The sequence below is a fragment of the Macrosteles quadrilineatus genome, unplaced genomic scaffold (genome assembly GCF_028750875.1).
Source record: "Macrosteles quadrilineatus isolate MER2022 unplaced genomic scaffold, UCM_ALF_1.0 Scaffold_3__2_contigs__length_128488019, whole genome shotgun sequence".
Lineage (NCBI taxonomy): Eukaryota > Metazoa > Arthropoda > Insecta > Hemiptera > Cicadellidae > Macrosteles > Macrosteles quadrilineatus.
Window position 1 is genome coordinate 74,316,065 of NW_026542596.1, and position 25,950 is coordinate 74,342,014.

General features: G+C 32.3%; 1 protein-coding gene across 2 annotated transcripts in view; it reads right to left on the reverse strand.

The window, feature by feature from the left end:
- Positions 1–25,950, reverse strand: part of LOC128988678 (uncharacterized) — a 65,294-nt gene that overhangs the window by 38,768 nt on the left and 576 nt on the right. The gene's annotated exons all lie outside the window — the stretch shown is intronic.

Here is a 25,950-nt window from a genome sequence, read left to right on the forward strand (position 1 = left end):
TTATTTCTTTTTATTCAGTTTTGCTTTACTATAGTGTTGCTCTCATTGAAAACTTTCTACATACATAATTACTTATTTAATTCCAACTACATTTTAAAAATTATAACAATACTTGATTTAAATCATATGACAAGGAATCATTTTTTAACAGTGGTTACATTCTACTATTCCACCATACACATTACAATAACCTAAGCTACCACAGGTTTTACGGTTGTAGTTTCAATTTGTAAGTACTTCTGACAAGACCAATACTCGGAAATAAGTAGACAAAGTGGTCGAGCCAAACTATCTGTTTCCGCCAAATAGAGAAGCTCAACATGCAACTCAGATGTTAGCACCATAGTTCCAGCTATTGATTAGTTCCTAAAGTTCCAGTTCCCTAAAAAGTCTCGTCTCACGACACAACATGCTGCAACGTGCAGACAACAGCTTTGAGCAACTTTACCAATTTAAGTCATAAACTAATCTTTCTCTGTTGTATCATCTTTGAGAACCAGCCATGCGAGAAAATCTAATTGAGTTGAAACAAAGGTGGATGCACTTGAGGAAACTTTTGTAAAGACTAAGTATTATTTGAGATTAATAAATAATAATAGGTTGGTGTAAACTTTTTTAAATCATTTACTAATTTTGAATAAACTGTTCTCTATCGTTCTCATTAAATGCTTGGTATGTGAAATAGTAGATTTTGGATACAAGTAGACTTCTCAACTTATTCAGACTACTATGTTTATTTTTAGCGTGTATCAATCAACAAAATTTTACTTATAGTGTGAACTTTACTCATTGGTATAATTGATACCATAGGATAAACAATGGTTTACCTATTGTTAAATATTTCTATTGAGTAGTTTGTATATGTTGTTGGCAATCCTAGTAGGCAGTGTCTTTTACATTAGTGTGAGGGGGGCGGGTACTATCACCGGCGTATACACAAATAGTTAAGAAGTTTAAATCCCTTTTCCTTAAAAGCATTCATTCAGTAATCTGTTTCAAAATTCCGCTGTCGTTGAAAAAAAAATAGTTGTATTATATTCCAAAAGTTTTGAATTTGGTAGAATTACAAGGTATAAAATACCTCCATTGCAGCAAACCTACAAACTTAGCAAATTTCCATTTTCCTGGTTGGCTTTTTACCAAGATATTACCATAAACTTAGTTTCCCTATTTAAAAAAAAACGTCAGATTTAACGACTCATAAGAAAAACATCAAATAACTCCTACATAAACCAACCGGACCGGACCATATCAAAATTATCACCAACTAATTCATTGGATTACAAAACAAGAATGTTTAATCTATGGTGTATACTTATAAAAAGTTAACTGTAAACTAAAGTAAGTTAAAGTAAACTGTTCAATAACTTTGTAGAGAGGAATGAGTTTAATATTTCAACACAAGAAAGCTCATTTCTCTCAGGATCGCTTGACATTCAACACCGACTCTGGGGACATATGTAGCTTCATTTGCTTGTGGCCTCGATACACAGTCAATCATGTCGCGAAGCTCGGCCCCCGGGGAGGTTGAGTCTTATTGCTACATTGTGAGAATCAGACCCGTAGTGAATGTGTTAACTAGAGAAATCTATATTTAAAGCAAATACGGATCATTAAACTTAAAATAACCCATGAATTAAATGTCCAATAGAGAAACTTCCCTAAAAAATATCTGTTTTTTGGTAAAAACTCTCCTGGGAGAACGAATCTTAATTAAAGGGTTGTATTTAATCACATTTGAAATTATGAGTATCAGTTTATCTGTTTTTATTAGTTTTTGTTTTTTAAGTAAATGCCCTGCTTATGCATAAGTGGCACAAAACATGGGCCACAATTTATTAGAGAGTTAATTTATCAAACCTACAATTTTATGGCTCAAAGAATTCATAGCCAGAAAATTTCCAGGTGGCATTAGATAAAAAAAAAACGTTGATGGACTCTAAAATGAAAATCGTAGAGACAGATCAATAAAACCTGTTGCTTCTATCTAACTAATAAATAAATATCAAGTTTTATCACTATATGATCATAGGTGGTAAAATTATTGTCCCTGGTTGGTTTGGCATAAAATGTCCCATAAAAAAACACCAACAAAAACAAAACACTTAAATCGTAATTTTAACTTAAACTAAATGATTTATTGTTACTTGTGAAATGATAACACTACACATTCTAAAGCTGAGTCACACCAAACAACCTCAGTCTAGACTCTAAACAGATATAGTTTGCCAATTGTTCAACAATTGCCCACTCAAACCACATCAAGCATCATTCCAACTACTTTGACTGTTAATAGAAGAGGAATATGTTATCTGTAATGTGGTAGCAAAAATATGTAATAAACATTTAAATACCCCCGCCGCAGCAAACCTGCCGACTAAGCAAATTTCTGTTTGTCTAAATTTTCAATTAAATTTAAATAAAATTAGGTTTAACGAGAACCTAGACTGTTTGCTGCTACAAGGAAACTAATAAAGTTTTTTTGTAAAATAGTAATAGCTTAGTACTGTATAAAATAAAAAAAATTGCCAAGTTTGATCAAAATATAAACATAAACATTCTCCATAAGAATAACATGAGAATTTTAAATTTAAAATTTTTTGAATTTTCTCCGATAGGCCTACCAATAACCTTACAAAAACATACTAAATTATTTAAGGTTTAGAGACAAATTGGGAAATCTTGTTTTTAGAGAGTCAAAAATGAGAAAAACCTATTTTTACCCCATAAAATTCCCCGTAAAACACCGTTTCCATGGTCCGATCATGCTGGTTCGCGAACTCATTCAGCTTTATCCTGCCTTACACCTTTAAACCAAATTTCATCAAATTTGGACAAAAATTACTCAAGTTATCGCATTTACGGACACATAAATATATATAGGTATACACATACACCGTAGGTCTCATGTGGTAAGATCTGGACCTGGAACTGCTTTAATTTTTTGTTTTGAGATCCTCAGAGGCCAAAAACACCATCTGTTCAAATTCATACACACATATATATATATATATATATATCCATTAGTACGACAACCCCCGTAAAAATTACCCAATTTTGATAAACATAACATTTTAAAGAGTATTTCTAAACAATTTTGTAGAGCTTAAAAAACACACAATTTAGTACGTTAGCGATGTTGTACCTCTAAATGCTATACAATTCTAAAATACCCCCGCCGCAGCAAACCTGCCGTCTAAGCGAATTTCCATTTGGCTGAATTGATTTTCAATTGATCTATTTAAATAACATTAAGTTTAACGAGTACCTAGGTTTGCTGCTACAACGAAACTAATAAAGTGTGTTTTTAGTAAAATATTGATAGTTTACTATAAAATAACAAAATTTGCCAAGTTTGATCAAAATATATCCATAAACAAGCAAACTACAACATTTTACAATATTCTCCATAAAAATAACATGGGAATTTTAAATTTACCATTTTTTTAGTTTTCTCCGTAACCAATAACTGTACAAAAACACTTTGATATACTGAATTATTTGTTTTTTTAAGCTCTTTAAGAAGGTTTAGAGAAAAATTGGGAAATTTTGTGTTTTGAGGATCAAAAATGAGAAAAACCAATTTTTACCCCATAAAACCCCCTATAAAATCCTGTTCCCATAGTCAGATCATGCTGTATCGCGAACTCATTCAAGTTTATCCCGCCTTACACCTTCAAACCAAATTTCATCAAAATCGGATAATAATTACTCAAGTTATCGTGTTCACGGACACATATATATATATATATATATATATATATATACATATATAAAAATTTGAACGAATGGTGTTTTTGACCTCTGGGGACATCAAAATGAAAAAGTAAATCGGTCCCGGGCCTAAGTCTTACCATGAGACCTACGGTAATAGCTACTTCCCTATAGGGAAATTCGCTAAAAGTGTAAATTACTAATTCTTGTGTTATTTTTATGGAGAATTCATAAACTGTTGTAGAGTTGGCTCAGTAATGGATATATTTAAATCAAATTTAGCTAAATTATTTATTTCACACTAAGATATTAAATTTTCAATCGATAAAAACACACTTAATTACTTTCCCTGTAACATCTAACCTAAGTACTAAACTTATTATGTTATTTCAATAAGGAATAGTTCTGTCAATTTTAAGGAAATTTTTCAGTTAAAATCTAACTAGGCAATTAAGAATTCACTTAATCTACAGGTTTGCTGTGGCAACGTATTTTATTGAAATACCGAATGTAACATTTATTAAATTCTTACTAAATTGACGCACCAGAGTAGAGGATGGGTAATTTCAAGGGGATAGCAACAATAGAGCATTTTATTTAATGGAAACTTTCATTTAAATTAAAATTGTCAGAAATGAAATCTTCAAGGTTTTTATTTAGGTCATGGAGTTTAAAATAACTAGATAACGCAGCTCCATGTAATTGGAAGAAAGGTTTTGTTTTGATTGTTATATTACATGTGGTTATTCCAATGTAACATGATTTTTTTTAATACATGACAAATAAATCAAGTGAATGTTAAGACTAAAATTGTTTTTCATCATACATGAGCAAACTCAAAATTCGCACATAAAGTATACAGTGTACATGTGTAAGAGATTACTTTAACTTAATAAAACATTTTAAATTTGTTTGGCGATTTAAAAAAAAACTCTGCAATTATTATTATTTAACCTTAAAGTCTGTGATGAGATTCTGTGAGTTTGATTTGAATTTTTTTCCTGGCATAAGCCAAGTAGTTAAAAAAGGAAACGAATAAATTCCGAAAATTCAAAGTTACTTTAAATGCACACGACACTTTTATTTGCAAAAAGTGTCAGCAGTGAGAGAGGCATGGTGATCAATGTTGACCCATCCACTTTACTGTTAAGGCATTATTGGCTTTATCTCTACAGAGCCAAATGACCTACTGATAACCTAAAATCCAAAAATCCAGATAAAAACTTTAACGCTTTGGTGTATTACAATAAAACGGGGTTTTTTCATTAAACGTAAAAATTTAATTATGGGATGTTAATATGATACCTACGTTTGTGGTTCTTAGATACCTTAGTGAGATTGAACCTAATTTTACAGTAATGTAACAAAATTCTGAAGCGTGAACTAAGCGTGAGAAAAGAGAGGAAGTATAAGTTAGGAGACCGTTAATTGCAATAAAAGTGTTGGTAACCATTAGAAGTTGGAAAAAATCCAAGATTACAAAGCTGAGAATATACTACACCACCAGTTTCACCAAAGCAAAGGGAACATGTTAGTTTTTGTAGTATAAGCAAACATAGTAAGACAAAATAAAAACATTAAGGTACTCTCAACAATTTATAACAATTCTGAAGAAAAAAGTAGTTTACAACAAATTTAAAAAAATTAAAATTGAGAATCGGTTAAACCATTTTATGCACTTGAAAAACAACAGAGAGATTAAAATAAAAATATCAGATTATAAATTTATATTTTTAAGAAGATCCTGTTTCAAGGAAAACACGACTCAGTGAATAATGGATAAGAGAAATAAGGCATTGAGAAAAATTTGTACACAACAAAATGGCCAAAATGAAAAGCCTAAAATACTATGTTTTGAAAATTACTCCTACTACTGAATTATTTTTTAAACTTTTGCACTATTAAGTTTGTTTTTCAACATAATAATATTATGGTGATGTCATATGCAGTAGAATGTACAAAATATTTATGGCAACTTTACGGAATATACTTTAAAGAGATAGAAGTAAATCACTCAGTAACAGCATTGGTTTAAATTGTGGCAATCCAATTTCAGTTTGACCAAATTATCACTCTCAGTTCATTATTGTGGAATCCGAGGTTCAAAGGTTCTGTGAAAACCTTAATTTATTTCTTCATTCAGTACTGAACAAAGCCTTTTCATATACCTGCAAACCCTACATTCAGGGCTAAATAGGTTTTATGTACAAACAAAACGTAAAAAACCTGGGACGAGTAAATATTGATGTAACGTTTATAGGTGATACCATAATACACATTTTAACAGGAAATACATTCCAAAGAAGCAATTTCAAAAGGTGGTCATCCACCTGGTATGTCAACATGGACGAGACTCGACCTTTTATTGATTCTCATCCTTTACTGTCAAAGCAGAAATGTCTGCAACACCAACTTTATGGCTACCGATCTCTTTACACATACATCACTTTTCGCTAACCATCGCTAAATATACAGGGTGTTTTTTTATGCATCCCAAATAATTACTAACGTGAGACACTTTTTAACAACGAACCCAGTTTATATGTTGGTATCTCTGTTTTCTTTATTTCATTGCTAATCAGATGATATGCACTGTTACTGTTGCATAAATAACTATATGAGGTTTAGAGTTATCAAGAATTCATTGTAAATATAAGACTCAACATGTTTTATTCGCAAGCTCAAATAGACTATCTATTACGTCTAATTTTTTTGTTTTTTTATAGATTAGATTTCTTTTAATTTTTGACAACTGTACGTATACTTTTTTGTACTGGAATAAAAAATAAAAAACAGACCACTAATAACAAAATGGCAGCTAATAATGTTTAAGAAGCTGGTTATTAAAAGTAATTTTTAGCTGTCATTTTGTTATTAGTGGTCCGATTTTCATTTTCTTTATTTCAATTGTTTAGTTTTTTCAAGACCTATAAAATGGCATTAAAGTCGATTATACTTCCCTTTTGAGCTAACCCTTACCCAACTACTAAGAGCAACATTTTCAAAATTAATGATCATTGTGTAGCCCCTCATATCTTTTTTAAGAAGGTTACGTTGCTGCAAGACGATTTCAAATATCCCAAATGCTTGGAAAGTTAAGGGGGCACCAGATAGTTTTCAGCCTACCTATATATGACTTTTGGTTCTTATATGAAATCTTGTTAATGTAAAAAACGTCGGATTACACATCTTTAAATTTTATAACCATAATTTTGTAACATTGATGTAAAATTCTAGTTGTTATCTCTATTTTAATTTATTTACTAGTTGTCCTCTAGTAGTTGAAAACTCGACCAAAAATTTGTAATGTACAGACTTCTCTATTTTCAACCAAATAAAACATGTGATTGGAATTTCTTCCATTTGTTTTGATTTTCTGTTTATATTTTGTTGTTATTTCGTCACCAGCATGGCAACCCAAAAGGCCCGAGTTACTTTTTTTTTATTAATTTGTTGTACCTGTTTTTGGCCCTATTTTAATGTATAAAGGGGTTCTGCACACCTAAAGGAAAATATCTTTCTAACAGTATGCGTAGATTTTCCCTGCGATCTACACGAGCTGAGATAAAAAGGTTTTCAAAAAACATGCTTGCCTATTATTATATAGGATGATTTCAATGTAGTATGGACTAATATTTCACTCTCAAATGTATAAACAAATTTTTTTAGAAGCAGTTAAAATATTTAGCATTAACTACAGTAGAAGGCTTAAAAACAAAAAAACTGGTTTTACATAAACTATGGAACTTAAATTTGCAATTTGATTCGTTTTTTTTTTTTATTTCACGAAAGAAACTATTGTGGCAACAGACCAAGGGCAAAAATTAAGCCTAAAGTTCAACTTTAATTGGGTTTGGAAACTAACACTTGTTTCGTATGGTGATTTTAAACATAGCGATTTTTTTACAGAAAAATTTTGTTTGATTGAAATCAATAATTTTTAAAAGCATTGCTCCCTAATATTAAGTGCGGTGAACCACTTGGAACCAATATTCTTTGGTACAACAAAACACCACTTAAAAGCCTCCCTGTCTAAGAGTTGCCTGTATTGGTGACAGCCCAAGTATCTATTTCCATCCCATATTATGGCTTGAAGCACGTGTGGCAACAGACCACTATTTGCTTTGCGGTTCTTTAAAAGTTTACCCTCTGTTTTGGCTTCGGCTGCCAACTCATTTCCGCCGAGTGATTTAAACACCTTTCAATATCTTTAACTATTTCGGGCGATAAATTGCTTCAGGTTTAAAATATTTTGATAAAGTCAAAATGAGCTTTATAAACCCAGTAGTGTACTGTGTGTTTAAAAAAATTATAAACTTTCAAAGTTAATATATAAAATGTAATGGTATTTAAAAATATGTAATAGCCAGAAAATTGTATATTTTTGATTGTTTTGTCAAAACATCTTTGGTTGTCTTTATAGGCCTTCTGCAGGATTGAAATAGGATTTTAAAATGTTAGGTAATTTTTGTACAATCATGGTATTTATAGAACGAATAAAGTGTAATTTTTTGGGGCAACTAAATACAATTATTGTGAAAGATTGTGAAGAAATTAGAATACCTAATTAAGAGAAAAAAAGGAAGATATAAAATGTGAGATCTCTCAAAGTTTTATATAAGGATAGTCATTTTTGTGAGCAAGTATGAATACCATAGTTTTACTCTGCTAACTTAATTTTATTAGGTTAATTATAAAAACCACAAGCACGACATTGAAGGATATGAAACTTTATATTTGCTCAGCATCAAATAATAATCATATTGATTACCTTGTCAACGATTTTTTGTTCCATTAAACTATATTAACGTTTCTGACGATTAGGTCTGCTAAAGATGCAAACGTAAAAATAAATAGACCTTAAATTAGGAACTCTGATTCGTCAACGATGTGAAGGTATACAAATTGATTTTATATCGTCAATAGATACTAGAGGTGAAAAATAATAGGGTAGTCCTATTATTAATGAGTAGGCCTAATAGGTGACACATCAGTATATTACCTAACTTCCACTTCTCATCTCTTAACTAATGCTACATTTTAGCAAATTTCCCATATAGGGAATAAGCTTTTACCATCTAGGTAGTATTCATGGTGAGACCTGGACCCGGGACCGATTTACTTTTTCGTTTTGAGGTCCCTAGAGGCCAAAAACACCATCCGTTCAAATTCATATATATCTATTTATATATTTATATGTGTGTCCGTTAAAGCGATAACTCGAGCAAACATTATCCGATTTTGATGAAATTTGGTATTGGAACGAGATTACGAACCAGCATGATCGGACCATGGGAATGGGTGGGTGTTTATGGAGGGTTTTATGGGGTAAAAATAGCCTTTTCCCATTTTTTCCCCTAAAAACACAAAATTTCACAATTTATTTCCAAACCATTTTGTAGAGCTTAAAAAACAAATAATTTAGTATATTGAAGCGTTATTATGCGCCTAATGGTTATTGAGAAAATTCCAAAAATTTTTAAATTTAAAATTCCCATTTTATTTTATGGAGAATAAGTCAACTGTTGTAGTTTGCTTGTTAATGAACATATTTTGGTCAAATTTGGAAAATACATTCATTTGTTACTAAACTACAGTATTAACATTTTACAACAAAAAACACTTTTTTACCCTCCCTGTTGCAACAAACCTAAGTACTCGTTAAACTAATTCTATTTTAATGTGGAATAAATGTGATATTTTTGAGGAGACATTTTAGTGTAAATCCAATCAGGCAGATGGAAATTCGCTAAGTCTGCAGGTTTGTTGCGGCGGGGGTGTTTATAATTAGAGGGTTTCAGTGTTTGAATGAAGTCAGATAACGCGAGGTTGATTCACTGATGGAAGATTGTCTGCTTTATTGTACAAGACCCCACCCATCTATAAGACTCCAGCTGGAATACAACTTATTTAACCACATTGTAGGCTTCATACATTGGATAAAAAATCTTTGTTTACTGTTCTTTGCAACCATTTCATTCCATTTGAGGATAAATGTAAGGTTTTTGTAGCAATTAATAAAACCTGTCGTGTAAAATTACACCATTATGAGAATTGACTAGCAGAAAATATATTTCAGAAAATTCCAGGTTGCAATCCTCAAAATCACGCCTTATTTCGAGTAAGTTATAGAACTAAGAGGCATTTTACATTGCAATTACTATATTTCATATTACCATCTTTCACTAAAGTGTTGAAACATTAAAACTTTGCATTTATGTTATATGCTGTACCAACAATGATAAAAAACAAATCCCCTGTTAATATTTAGTGAATGTAACCTCATTAATGAGCACAAAAAAATACATGTAATCAGAGAAATATACTTAGTTTCAAGAAACTTGATAGTATCATAGAAACTGTTATTATACATGCAACAGTGATTTATTTAAATCAGGATTGGCTTTACTAGCTATAAAATCGTAGATGCTTTTTCTTGGGTTGGTCTGAAAAGCATTATTAATTTTTTAAGACGTTAAAAATATAGGAAAACTTATAAGATTTTTTTTTTACTACTAATTAAAATTGCATTACATCTTGAAGGATAGGCCAAATTAGCTAAAAGCTGATGACAATTTGCTTTGATTTAACTAGAGTTATTTAGTTTCCAAGTGACTCCAAGAGTACTTTTGACCTAATTAAAGCAATGTCACTCAAAGTGCATCAGACTTTTACAGGTATTAGGGACAGAGAATGTTTGAAAACTTCCTTGACTAACGTTACCCTTGTTTTGTTCAACTAAAGAACTTATTTTCTTAAAATAGAACATGTTGTCCACTTAGTTAAATTAATTGTATTGTAACTAAATTCAAAACTTTGCCTTTATTCAAAGATATCAGCTAGTTGTTAAAAAACAATGATTAATTGTATTAAAATTTGTGCAGAATTTGATTCAAATATCATCAAATGTTTCATTATCTGAAACTAGTTTAAAACCACTTAGTATCATAGAAACTGTTATTATACATGCAACAGTGATTTATTTAAATCAGGATTGGCTTTACTAGCTATAAAATCGTAGATGCTTTTTCTTGGGTTGGTCTGAAAAGCATTATTAATTTTTTAAGACGTTAAAAATATAGGAAAACTTATAAGATTTTTTTTGTTTACTACTAATTAAAATTGCATTACATCTTGAAGGATAGGCCAAATTAGCTAAAAGCTGATGACAATTTGCTTTGATTTAACTAGAGTTATTTAGTTTCTAAGTGACTCCAAGAGTACTTTTGACCTAATTAAAGCAATGTCTTTCAAAGTGCATCAGACTTTTACAGGTAGCCCAGTCAAATAAAACAAAAAATTGCCATTAGGGTGAAAAAATTCCCGGAGATTTGGAAGTTTCATTAAAAGTTCCTTTTGTTCATTAGATTTAATAAAATAAAAAGTCCTGATGGGTGGGGGTCGAGCTTGACTAAGGGAAGGGCTCTGAATGTGACTTTTTTAGTTTTTCGCTTATATATTGGAAACTGTAAGTAATATTGAAAAGTGTTAAATACAAAAGTTAAAGCTGACAAAATTCCCTACAAAAAAGACTGTATGCATTTTTTCGTAGGACTTGACCGTTTAAAGCTAAAGGGTAAAGAAAATAACAGTATATTAAAATCGTGTTTTATTTGCATTTAAAAGTTATGTAGGCCTATATATGTTTTTAAAGTTAATGTCACTTAAAATAATGTTAATGATTACAATCACGGATAATATCACTTAAACTAGGGGATCCAGGGTTTCTTCAGGGTCATCCTCATTCACGGAATCGTCATCTACTGGAGGGCCATTGGTGCACGCTCCTTCGCAGTTTCCGCACATTGTTGAGCAGTGGATACCCGCTTTACGGCACCCACAACGTGTTCCACAACCTTTTGTACAATTGCAAAAAATTGTTGTGAGGATAGCGGCTGGAGCAGCAGGATATAGGGTAGTAAGGGGTTGTAGCTGTCCTTCGGTGCCCGTTGTCCAACCCCAATCAGTTGGTGGTAGTTTATTTCCCAGCCATTCTTGCACTTGTAAATATACTCTATAGGAGTGTTGCTGGGTAGAGCCTTTCGTTGGTGGCAGAGACGGGAGGTCTGCCTTCAGCCTAGTGGTGGATTTGATGAATGCGATGTATCGGTGTCTGTCCAGATCTTTTTCTCGGGATTTGTACATCGCTAGGATCATCCGCTCGCCGGCTGTCGAGACTTCCTTTTGCGTCGAAGTCGGGCTGTAAAATATGTTGGAGATGGTATCAAGACTATTATCCCTACTAAAAAATTTCACAATTGATGATTTGCCTTTTCTGAAAAACGACGAGGTGGTATCACACCCACTAAATCCATGAATGAACAATATGCTTCTGGCAAAGTCACATTTCTGTAATTCAACGGAGGGATAACATCTGCTTTCTACTTTACCTTTTCCTGGTTTGAAGAAGATGATTTCTCGCTCGAGTGGAGCTAGTCCAATCAGCAGGACCAGCAAATCTACATTCTCTCCAACGATAGCAACATGATCAATGAATGCTCTTTTTTCTACTGCACATCGTACAATTGTTGTATCAGCCTCAGCCTGTCTGACTTCAATACCCTCTGAGGTAATTTTCTGGGAAAGCATCTTGATGAACCTGGTCTTATTTTTTTCATTACAAAGAAAGTTGTCTTGTTCTACTGATGCTTCTTGGCAACTGATGCCACCCATGCTGTGAAATGTTTTCAGTCCATCCAGTGTGGCAACGTTGTAATCTGCATTATCAAACACATACTGGAGAAATACACCAGGTGGTATGTCTTGTTGGGGAGAGTGAGTGGCAGATATTTCCAACGTTTGAGCATCATTATAAGAGGCACTGAACCCTAAATTTGCTAGCAAGTTAACTAAGCTCTTAGACCCATATTTCCGATGTATAAAAAAGGCTATACCATGCATGATAGGGGAAATAAAAGAACGAGGGCGAACTGCACTTATAATTGCATGGGAAAGAGATACTACTTTCCTCTTACTTTTAGTTTTATCTTGGGTCTTTGAACATAGAAGTACAGTAGGCTACTTCCAAGAATGTTAAAAGAGTTAGAGGGACAATCTCATCAATCTGACGAAGAAAACCATCACTTGGGGGGTAATGACTGGTGTCGTAAGCTTGGCTCTGTATGTCTTCCTTTATAATTGCAGCTGCTGCTCGAACTACTCTACAGCGTTCCTCTTCTGCATTTCTTCCCCTTGAACTGTTATCATACCACGACGTGTTCAAAATTTTGTCACCAACTTCCTCAAAGCACAGAACAGTCTTGCGGTATGGTAACTGGCTTATAATCAAACGTTCTCCATACCTCTCCTTCAATTAATCTTTTACTGTTTTCACTGACGGCTTTTCCCCAGTAATTGTGTCCATTACTTCAGTTAAAGAATACTGACAGTCATTTCCCATATCGAGAAGACTGTAGATCTCTTCCATAGCAGTTGTCACATAGTCATCTGAAGGACGTCCTCTTTTTTTACCAGTTGAACGTTTTTTTTTTTTTTTAAAAAATGTTTTGCAGCATTTGTCATGGTAAATCGCACGAGCTGCAACCAAATCGTTGACAGTCCCAATTCGTCTTGATACTTGTTCTCCCCATTCATCCCCCTTTCATTAGCAGCCTTAGATATGTTTTCCTTAATCTCTAAACTGCACACATCAAAAACCTTCTCACGTTTTTCTACAGGTTTTTTTGTCTGTTTCCGATAATACTCTTCATCAATTACTTCACAACAAAAAACACACTTCTGTTTGAAATTGAATTTTGGTTCACTAGAACGCCGGGAACTTCCTTGTGAGGTCGTTGACTTGTTTCTTAAATCAGCAGCAATAGTGTCTGGTCTGGTGTAATTTTTTCGACAAGAATTGTGAACAACTCCGTGGGATTCATTTTTGAATATCTGGCTCTTTCCATCCTGCCTAGAAAAACTGGCTTTTAAGAGTCCTTCCATTCCTCTCCTAAGAACCACACTGCTATCACACTCAATAGTTTCATCACAAATCAAACCCCTCTCAGCTATTATGAGGTGAGGGTGGAATCACAGTACACTAGAGAAAATAGTCATTAATGCAAAATTAAAGTTGCTAAATAAAAGGAAAATATTTTAACAACTAAATAACATCAATTTTGTCAACAAACTAATTAACAGCTGTTAATAAAATAGCAAAACTGTTTTGAGTTAGGGAAACCATTGCTGCCAACGACGTTTCACAAAATGTATCTATGAATAAAAAAATAATATTATAAATAATATTACTATATATATATATAAATAAATCCACATTTTACCTCCTTATTTATAAAGCTTTAGATTATAATACTATACACATATATTTAATTATTACATGCATATAATTTACAAATGGTTTTGAAAGCATTTAGAACGCTGGTGCATGCAATTTAAGTCCAATTTAAGTTTTCACAACTTATGAAGCTTATTGATCGGATATGGTTGTTCCTAGGAAAAAAGTGCATAAAACCTTTTTTGTAGGGAATTTTGTCAGCTTTAACTTTTGTTTTTAACATTTTTCAATATTACTTACAGTTTCCAATATATAAGTGAAAAACTAAAAAAAGTCACATTCAGAACCCTTCCCTTAGTCAAGCTCGACCCCTACTCATCAGGACTTTTTATTTTATTCAATCTAATGAACAAAAGGGACGTTTAAACAAATTTCCAACTCTCCGGGAATTATTTCACCCAAATAGTCTAATTTAACTGGGCTAAGGTATTAGGGACAGAGAATGTTTGAAAACTTCCTTGACTAACATTACCCTTGTTTTGTTCAACTAAAGAACTTATTTTCTTAAAATAGAACATGTTGTCCACTTAGTTAAATTAATTGTATTGTAACTAAATTCAAAACTTTGCCTTTATTCAAAGATATCAGCTAGTTGTTAAAAAACAATGATTAATTGTATTAAAATTTGTGCAGAATTTGATTCAAATATCATCAAATGTTTCATTATCTGAAACTAGTTTAAAACCACTTAGTATCATAGAAACTGTTATTATACATGCAACAGTGATTTATTTAACAGGATTGGCTTTACTAGCTATAAAATCGTAGATGCTTTTTCTTGGGTTGGTCTGAAAAGCATTATTAATTTTTTAAGACGTTAAAAATATAGGAAAACTTATAAGATATTTTTTTTAATTTTTTAACTAATAATTAAAATTGCATTACATCTTGAAGGATAGGCCAAATTAGCTAAAAGCTGATGACAATTTGCTTTGATTTAACTAGAGTTATTTAGTTTCCAAGAGTACTTTTGACCTAATTAAAGCAATGTCACTCAAAGTGCATCAGACTTTTACAGGTATTAGGGACGGAGAATGTTTGAAAACTTCCTTGAGCAACGTTATTCTTGTTTTGTTCAACTAAAGAACTTATTTTCTTAAAATAGAACATGTTGTCCACTTAGTTAAATTAATTGTATTGTAACTAAATTCAAAACTTTGCCTTTATTCAAAGATATCAGCTAGTTTGTTGAAAAATCAATGATTAATTGTATTAAAATTTATGCAGAATTTGATTCAAATATCATCAAATGTTTCATTATCTAAAAATAGTTTTTTAAACTTCAGAAACCAATTACGACAATTCTTAAAGTTTTGGTTTCCTCAACTTTTCAATATATTTAGTTTATGGATTGCATCACAGAAAGTTCTTTAGAACTTCTTTTAGGACTTAATCAATTTAAAGTAAAACACTTTTTAGGATTTTAAGGCATATCATGGTGAGTTCCTTTTATCAAATTATTAGAGAAAAATGCAAAATAATAAGAAATTATACTTGTTATCAGAACTTTGCATTTCATTCATATTTAATACCCTTCAGGAAAAATTATACATTATTTAATGACTATAATTTGACAAACTAGGTTTATCTGGAATTTTTGCAGTAAAAATTTACTGTAAAGCTTTGTCACTTATTAACAAAAATCTGTCTGAATTTTTTAATTAAAAGCAAAAACCTTAACAAGTTGTTTAATTTGTTTAAAAAGTGTCAATTGAATAGTTTTTGAAAGTCTCAAATAAACACACTAATTAAATAAATATATTTTATTTAACTGATTAGTTGAATTTGTTAAACATACCATTTTACCGTGTATTCCAAATCTCTGTTTTGTTTGATATTGTAAAATTTGTCTCTCAAACTAAACCAGATGAAAATAATTTTGGAACTAGGCATTTATAATTGAAAATGATTGACAACCTCCTTGGTAATAATCAATTAGTAGGCCTATGGCCACATTTGTTGCTCCGATGTGCAGAGCGGTAATGAGAAGCCACTACTTCATTTTAATGGTCCTCTAAGCTTCTGCAGAAATCTCTAGTACTTTGTTTCCCCCATTTAGCAAGCAGACGGTAATTTAGATACTACAATAAACTAAACTTTTCAAATTACAAAAGTTACAGGGGCTTGGAGGTGACTAATTAGAACCTTTTTGGGGCAGCTACATTCTATCACGGTAGTTATTCTTTTTCCGTAAAATTGTATTTACAAATATTTTTTACTAGGGAAAATTTGCAAAACTGTAGTCGGCATTAGCTTTTAACTCATAGACTTTTTTGTATTCTGCCACAAAAATGTTGAATCGGTTTTAATGTACAACAAAAATCCAGTTTTAAAAATTGCATGATTTCACCACAGGTTTTCCTAGGTTTTTGAAGGTGCTATTTACACTATTCGTTGTACACTTTGCCTCGTTTGGGCCATATTCACTGTTACTGTTAAGTTACATTTCATAAGTGGAAATTACCTTTTTGAGCAACAGGTTTACTCAAAATACTTTAGATCCTACTGAGCATAACAGCAGAATCATGAGCTATCCGATGAAAAGAATTTCAAATAATAACTCATAATGGTCATATGAATGGTTAATGAAATTTAAATGTATTGAGAAAGCAAATGTTGCAAACTATTTAATAATTATTGTAAATAATCATAATATACAATCAATTTCTAACCTGGGCAATGTATTGATCAAATAGCGTCAAAACAAAGAGAAAAAAAAACAATAGCTCTTTGACATTACAATATTTAAAAAGTTTTAATTTGAACTTAACAATCTTGTGTAAACTGATAGAATTTGCAGTCAAATTATGAGAGTAAACCAATTTTCTGTTGGTTTTAATTACTCATTGGGTGTGGTCAGATACACAAGTTATGAAACCACACTATCGTACAGTAGAACAGTCCTAATAAATATCCAGCAGAGCACAACCCACTCAAAACACCCACAGTGAATTTAATTCATCAAATATTTGTACTTACAAACAAAATTTACTATTTATTTGGTTTTGTATTCATGCTAGGCCTAGTTTTTTAGCTAATTTCTCTATAGGGAAGTAGCTATTACCGTATGTGGCTGGTAAGACTTAGGCCCGGGATCGATTTATTTTCATTTTGATGTCCCCAGAGGCCAAAAACAACATTCGTTCAAATTTATATATATATATAGGATTTATATATATAAACATATATATGTGTCCGTGAACGCGATAACTTGAGTAACTTTTGTCCGATTTAAAATAAATTTGGTCTAAAGGTATAAGGTGGGATAAACTTGAATGAGTTCAGGAACCAGCATGATCAGACCATGGGAAGTGGTTTTACAGGGGGTTTTATGGGGTAAAAATTTGTTTTTCCCATTTCTGACCCTCAAAACACAAAATATCCCAATTTCTCTCTAGACATTTTTACAAAGCTTAAAACACAAATAATTAAGTATATCAGAGTGTTTTTTTGCTGTTATTGTTAACGGAGAAAATTCAAAAAAGTTGTAAATTTAAAATGTCTATGTTATTCTTATGGAGAATATTGTAAAATGTTGTAGTTTGCTTGTTTATGGATATATTTTGATCAAACTTGGAAGATTTATTTCTTTTATACTAAGCTATAAACACTTTAATAAAAAAACACACTTTATTAATTTCTCTTTGGCAGCAAACCTAAGTACTTGTTAAACATAAATGTTTAGTTAATAGATTAATTGAAAATCGATCCAAGCAAATGGAAATTTGCTTAGTCGGCAAGTTTGCTGCAGCGGGGGTATTTTTTTACAACTAGTAGCTTTATGCTGCTTTATGTAGCCTAGCTTATGCATTGCAACTGGGAACATGCATTATAAATCTGCTTCTCAACTGCTCAAGTTAAGTATTTTCTGCAAACCACAGCATTAAAAAGAATATAAACTTACCACATAGTTTGTCAAAATAATCAATCTTATTGTAGGGAATAAAACTTGTATTTAAAATTAAATTTTAAAGTAAAGCTTTAAAACATTTGTATTTACATTTTTTTACATTTTTATGTGACACTTCCACATGACCGATACAAATAAATAAAGTTAAATGTTTTCTAAAACCAAGTGGCAAGTTAATTCATTCTAAAGTAATGGTAATATATTGTAAGACGTAAGGTATGACTTTGGAAGATTCAACAACTTTTTGTAGACAGGAAATTTTCATACCAGCTTTATAGAATTTTTCTTGTTTATTCCCTTTGCAAGGCACACAAAACTAGTAGTTCTTATATAAAATGCAAAGCCGTATATTAAAACTGTATCGTACAGTACAGTCAGAGTAGTCAGACTAAAATTATATTAACTATTCAAACCTGTAATCAATTATCATTGTGTAAACCATTTTTTATTTAGTTTTTATCAATTCTAAAAATAAATGGGGATTATCAAATTTACTTTACACTAATACAATTATTTAAGTGAAGTACAATGGTTTAATATCTATACACTTAAAAATAAATAGATTTGTTAGCACATTCATAAGCTTCAGCCTAAAAAATGTATCGCTAAAACACAAAATATCTCTTGTCTAGACAAAAGGACCGATTATCCTAAAACTAACAGAAACTGAATGTGCTGACAGTTAGAATGTATAAAACAATAAAAATATATTATGCACAATTTTTTATTAAAAACGTGTAGTTTGGTAAAGTTTGTGTAGCATTACCTAATTTGCCGGCACAAGACTGAAAAAGAACACAGGAAGGGATGATACGATGATGGAGTGATAAGGCCGAGGAGTGTCGACAGGTATTGGAGGGTGTGGCGCCATTACGGCTGGCAGGAACTTAGTAATGTCTATCGACTGACGATATTGACTGAGAGCAAAACATTGAATTGCATACAATTCCCTCAGCAAATCTAAAAGCACGGTTCTCAAACATAATGAGTTTGTTAAGTCATTTTATTTTATTTGTGTTTATTTATGCTGTAAGTTAGGGAACAGTCCTAACCTTGGTCTTGTTAGTACAGTACCTAATGTCAAAATTTGGTTAGATAGCATCGTTGCTTGATAGTCCGATGACTAATGGTATCTGGGTGTAGGATCAATCTCGCTTTAAATCAAACCGGCCACCTACATATTTAGAGAGCACTGCAACCTCTCAACTACACAAACTATATGCTTCACTAACTACAGTCTTCACAGGAGATGTATGAATTTCTTCAACTTTAAGCCCAAGTCTCTAATTTGAGAGGTCTGTAAATGTGTAAATCATACACCAACACAACAAGAGGGCAGCTAAATGGAGACTAGTTTTCTGTGAACAAAAAGTTCACAAGTGGGAAATGGTTTTCTGATTGGTCCGTAATTGTGGACTAAAATTATCTTATTATTTTTTGCATCCAATCTGAGCTAAGCAATAATTTTATTAAAAACTTTAAAGAAGTTCATTCTCAAGAACAAATCAATTAGGGTACCGGTAGGCTATCTGAGAATCAATTGATTCCAAACTCAATTGGCAATCACACATTTAAAACCAATCAAAATACTACCCTGAGCAAAAATTGTTTGTAGGATAATTCTGGATACTTGAAAATATCTAGCAACTAAAATTTTAGTACATGATTAGGGTGGCTAGATCATACAAGGAAAAAAAACAGAACCCCTAAGCCTATATTGTTGTCCCCTGTTAATGGGATTATTTCCAACAAGAAACTAACAATTTTTGTATCTTAAATCATAATATGGTCTGTAACCCACTAATAAGAGAATAGAACTAAGTTTCTTAGTGCAATTTATTGAAATAAATAAATTATTAACACAAACAAACCTACTGTACCGGTTCTATACAGTGCCTTAAACCTTCTGTATGCTACTATAATTTACCAACCGTATTTTATATTTACATTAATTTAAGGAATAAGTTAATTATAGAAAAAGAAATATTTTGATGTTTATGATAGTACACCGATTATTGAAAGTTATCATGAATTAACCAATTATCACCAATTTAGCTGGTTAATTAGCCAGCTGATCTGCCAGGTGCCACCTAGATACGAACGGAATCAAAATATGAATGAGGATCAAGTGTAGAACTATAGTCTGGCAGAAGTTCGAAGGACTCCAGCGGATTAGGCCACCCTCACTCACACACACACACACTCTCACCAGCGGCGGCATGGCGGTGGCCCAGTACCTGCCCCTCCTTCCCCCGGCGGCCGGTGACTCACCACTGGATTGCACCAGTAAATAAGATGACAATGTAATTTTTTAATATTTTTCGTTTCAATTGCAATTATTTGTTTTCGCAATAAAATTGTGAGTTTATCAAGCTAAAATTCGACTTGATCCCACGACTTCAAGCTTTCAAAAACACTATTTTTATTTCTAGGTTGTATGAAAAGTGTGTTGCATAATATTTAGTTGTGATGAGTAAGCTTTTGATACGCACTAATCAAAGGTCTTTAAAATAAACTCAAGTTCCTTTAAAACAATCTTTTATTAATCTCTAATACTACGATACGCAATAACGTAGAGGACTTAGAAAAATGCAAAAGTACAATATATACATACTTAATAAGTTATACACTCAAGTTATATATTCAGTACAACGTAAGAACCAGTTTGATAGATATTTTTAAAGGCTATACTTAAATTCTTAGTCTGGCTTCAGGCTTAGCGGGTAAACATGTAAAAAATTGGTTTTAATTAAAAACTTAAAGATATAATAAACACGTACTATTAGCCTCAAAATATGCACACACACACTTAAAACTAATAATAATAATAACAACAAAGTGAAACCCAGTTTGGCATAACGGGTAGATAATGTTATTAGAAAAGACAGCGCTGAGTCATAGTTTAAGCAAATAATATTCCATTTTGCGAACGCAAAGCTACAACCTCCACCGTTAGGGGTTACAGAGCAAACCCTAACTCTAAAAAGGGATAACTTAATCAAATCTTTATTTAAACATTACGTTTAAAAAAATAAATACCAAGCAGTAAACCCGTGCGGTCCAATGCGCCGCAAGTAAAAACGTTTTAACTATCTTAAGTTTTAATACCACAGTCTAATATGGTTTTTATTCTGTAATAGTACTTTAAAAACAGACACAACAATCATTGACCACCTTTTAATTCATGGAAAATTGGTCTATAATGCTACCTTAGACCCCGTCACGTAAAAGAATCCCTTTGTAAATTTGGACACAAACCTACCGTTTATTTTAATGAATCTTTTTATTCTAAGTTTTTTAAAGTGTAAGTTGGTTGCCTATTAGGAAATATTAGACCTACAACATTAACTATACATAGCTATACATAGTACCAAAGATTACATATGCTACGCAAAAAGCATATTTTGCGTAGCATATGTAATCTTTGATAGTACTTATCAAAGCTAACTCACATTAATAAAATATTATGCAAAAACCTATACCCCGGAAGTCAAAATAGTGTTTTCAAAGCTTAGAGTCGTGGGATCAAGTCGAATTTTAGCTTGTTAAACTCACAACTTTATTGTCAATTCAAATAATTACAATTAAAACCAAAAATGTTAAAAATGTTCATTTTCATATTTGTTATGGCTGCAAGCCAGTGGTGAATCACCTGCCGGGCGGGCGAGGGATGGGGCAGGTATTGAGCAGCCGCTGGTGAGTGCGCGTGCGTGGGCGAAGGGTCGCCTAATCCGCTGGAGTCCTTCGAGCTTCTGCCAGACTATAAGCGAGATGCCTTGTGTAGCTTTGTTACTGACTAAGACCACCTGTTTATTAGCCAGGACCATTTATTAAAAAGCCCAATGATCAGGGAGCCCTTCGTCCTTAATATTTTGTTTGAATGAAAAGCTATTGTTACTTTGAACAGTTTCAGTTGGTAGTTTGTTTGGGATGTATAAGCTGAAAATTGTTTTGGTGATTAAAAATAACCTAATTATTAGTAGCAAATTCCGGTAAGCAATAAGACTCAGGTTTTTCTTAACGTTGCTTACAATAAATTAGAAACATAATTTATCATTGTTTTAATGTAAACCTGTAGAATTATATGTAAAAACGTAAGAACTGGTAGGCTACCCTATATTTACTAAGACTATTGGTCTTTCAAGAGTATATAACTAGAATTTGTATGTAGGGAATGCAATGCACTTAAAACCACATTCTTTGTTTTCGATAAACACGATAAGGAAATATGAATGATAGACACGATGTAAAGCGAGATAGATAAGATTTTATGTTTCAACTACGCCTTCTAATTTAACGTTCAAACAATAAAAAATCAAAGCTTTGTAATCTGTAGTTATAACTGATAAATCAGCGGTCCAAAAATAGAAAATCAAAGCTTTGTGATCCAAATTATAACTAATAAATCAACGGTTTAACAATAGAAAATCAAAGATTTGTGATCCACAGTCTAACTGATAAATCAGCGGTCCAAAAATAGAAAATCAAAGCTTTGTGATCCAAAGTATAACTGATAAATCAACGGTTTAACAATAAAAAAAAAAAAAAACAAAGATTTGTGATCTGCAGTATCACTGATAAATTAACGGTCCAAAAATATAAAATCAAAGATTTGTGATCTGCAGTATCACTGATAAATCAACGGTCCAACAATATAAAATCAAAGATTTGTGATCTGCAGTATCACTGATAAATCAACGGTCCAACAATATAAAATCAAAGATTCGTGGTCTGCAGTATCACTGATAAATCAACGGTCCAAAAATAAAAAATCAAAGCTTTGTGATCTGCAGTATAACTGATAAATCAATGGTCCAACAATAAAAATTCAAAGCGTTGTGATCAGCAGTATATAACTGATAAACAACAGTCCAGCAGGCCAAACAATGAAAAATCAAAGATTTGTGATCTGCAGTATAACTGATAAATCAAAGGTCCAACAATATAAAATCAAAGATTTGTGATCTGCAGTATAACTGATAATTCAACGGTCAAAAAATAAAAAATAAAAGCTTTGTGATCTGCAGCTCATATTATCGATAAATCAACGTTCCAACCATAAAAAATCAAAGCATTGTGATCTGCAGTATCACTGATAAATCAACGGTCCAACAATATAAAATCAAAGATTCGTGGTCTGCAGTATCACTGATAAATCAACGGTCCAAAAATAAAAAATCAAAGCTTTGTGATCTGCAGTATAACTGATAAATCAATGGTCCAACAATAAAAATTCAAAGCGTTGTGATCAGCAGTATATAACTGATAAACAACAGTCCAGCAGGCCAAACAATGAAAAATCAAAGATTTGTGATCTGCAGTATAACTGATAAATCAAAGGTCCAACAATATAAAATCAAAGATTTGTGATCTGCAGTATAACTGATAATTCAACGGTCAAAAAATAAAAAATAAAAGCTTTGTGATCTGCAGCTCATATTATCGATAAATCAACGTTCCAACCATAAAAAATCAAAGCATTGTGATCTGCAGTATAGCTGATAAATCAACGGTCCAACAATAAAAAATCAAAGCTTTGTGATCTGCAGTTTAAACTGATAAATCAATGGTCCAACAATAAAAAATCAAAGCTTTGTGATCCAAAGTATAACTGATAAATCAACGGTCCAACAATAAAAAAATTAAAGCTATTGGTCTACAGTATAACTGATAAATCAACGGTCCAACAATATAAAATCAAAGCTTTGTGATCTGCAGTAAGATAAATCAACGGTCCAAAAATAAAAATCAAAGCTTTGTGATTCGCAGTATAACTGATAAATCAACAGTGATCTACAGTATAACTGATAAATGACTGAATTGAGTTAAATCAATTATTCTTGTCATAACACATAGCCTAGTTATTTAAAATTCAAGAAAGCAGTCAGAGCTCTGGTGACTCAGGCCATTTAGACATAGGCCAGTACATTTTTTGTTAACGATTTTAAAATGTATTTAACCTAGAAGGAAAGAGACGACTTCTATAAGGACAATTTTATTTATGACGAAGCACCTGTACATACATCCTGTAATATTCTGTACGTTTTGTGGCAATATCATTCATTCATTCATTCATTTATAAGTTCAATATTACAATTATCTGGGTGTTTAAATATGCTACATGGGCCAAATCTTCATTCACTGCGCCTTTGACTAAGTCCTTAATATCTAACCAGGCCTTTCGCTAAGACTTGAATAATTTTCTAGGAATTTCTTGATATCCTTTATGTTAATTCCTTTGATAGCTGAGAGAAGATCCACACTGTCAGTATATCCATTTTCTCTCAAATCTCTGACAGAAGTTTGCGCCAATACCGATTTATAAAACATTCTATCAGATCCTGATTCATAGTTTCGATAAAACCTGCGGCTTTTGCAGGCAGAAAAATAAATTTTATACTGAGCGAATCGTCATAATCAAATGATGGTGTGTGATAGGTTCCAGCGTTGTTAAGCAATGAAATAGCTTATTCTGGCATTTATACTCCTTAAGGAATCTCTAGAATCTAAGAATAGATTTATTTGCGAACCAGTCAATGAAAATGTATGATTCAATCAACGCTAATTTCTGAGGATGATAAATCAAAGGAAGAGAACTGGGATTTACTGATGACCAAAAGCGTGAGCTTAGGCTCCCGATGCATTCAAACACAGGGCAAGTGTTCTCATTTGTCTCTTTGTTTAAATTGAACCCTGGAGTTGAACTTGACTTCAACCGAGAATATCTTTTGTGGCAACCTTTGAAATTCAGCCTAGTCTCGTTCATGTTGTAAATTTGATCTGGGACAAGCTTCTCTTATTGTATTATTTTTTTTCTTTCGATATTGATGATGTAAAATAATGGACTTCTCTTTTTAGGCTAGATTGGTCCTGAAACAGGAGTGCCCTTCTTCCCTGTTGTAAGAATCACAGCCACAAAGCATCATCAACCATCTAGCTTGTGGTTTTTGTTAGTAGGCCTAACGGTGTTTAGTCAAATCTTTTCAGTCTTGATTTGAGTAAAAAACCCATCAGTTTTTTTTTTATAAAACACTAAGTTAATCATTAGCCCTGCTTTTCCCCATGTTTAATGCAAGACATATTTAAGCCAGATTTTTCAAATTGCTATGTTCAAATCCGTTCACTTTTTGAGCCACTGCCAACGCGTTAAGTTTTCATTTTGACACACTAATTTTTTCATTGGCCTATGTTAGTGTGCATAAAAACAAAACTGCAACACAATGTGACAATACTCAATACTTGACAAAACATAACAATTAGCCTAATAGGCACACTACTGTACTAACCGTACTGAAAATAATAAACGCCCAGAGAAGTATAAGGTGGGCCTACCTACAGAGGAAACAGAGTGCTTTATGAGACAACAGTGCGCTTTCATATCTAGTATATGGTGCAGGAAATACACTTAGAGACCAACAAGGAAGAGCCTGAGCAACGAGCACTGCGAGGTAATTTCTGATCCCACAGGCCGCATGGTCTTCCTACACCGTGAGTATAGTAGCTCCACATGGAGGCGTTGTTGGACTTGTTCCTAGACACTATCGACTAGTGCTTAACACCACATCCAGTGTAGGCCTGCCATTGAATGTGTCCTATTACCTTACTTCTTTGTCTAAACTAATTGTTTAGAGGTTGGACCTACTAGTCAAATGAATTGTGAATACAAAACAAATTTATACAAACAGATTTAAACCGTCAGAAGACTCGAATCTAGGAAACTACACGGTCAAGTTTTAAGCCATCGGAAATATTTTGGCTATCGATTCCAGGAAGTGACCAAATAAACAGAGGACTGGAAAACCGAGGCCAGATATGAGGGGTTCTACTTTATTTATTTATTTGTGTTGTGTAAAATAAACTAAAATAATGTAACCGTGTTGTGTTGTGATTAACTAAGTACCTAACTTAGTTTAACAAGTCAGTCATCTAACTCCACTAAGTTAATGTTACCTATCTTTTCACCAAACAAAATGCTTTGTGTTGATCGATAATATTCTGTAATAAGTTAAATGGGCTGCCCATGAAATAAATA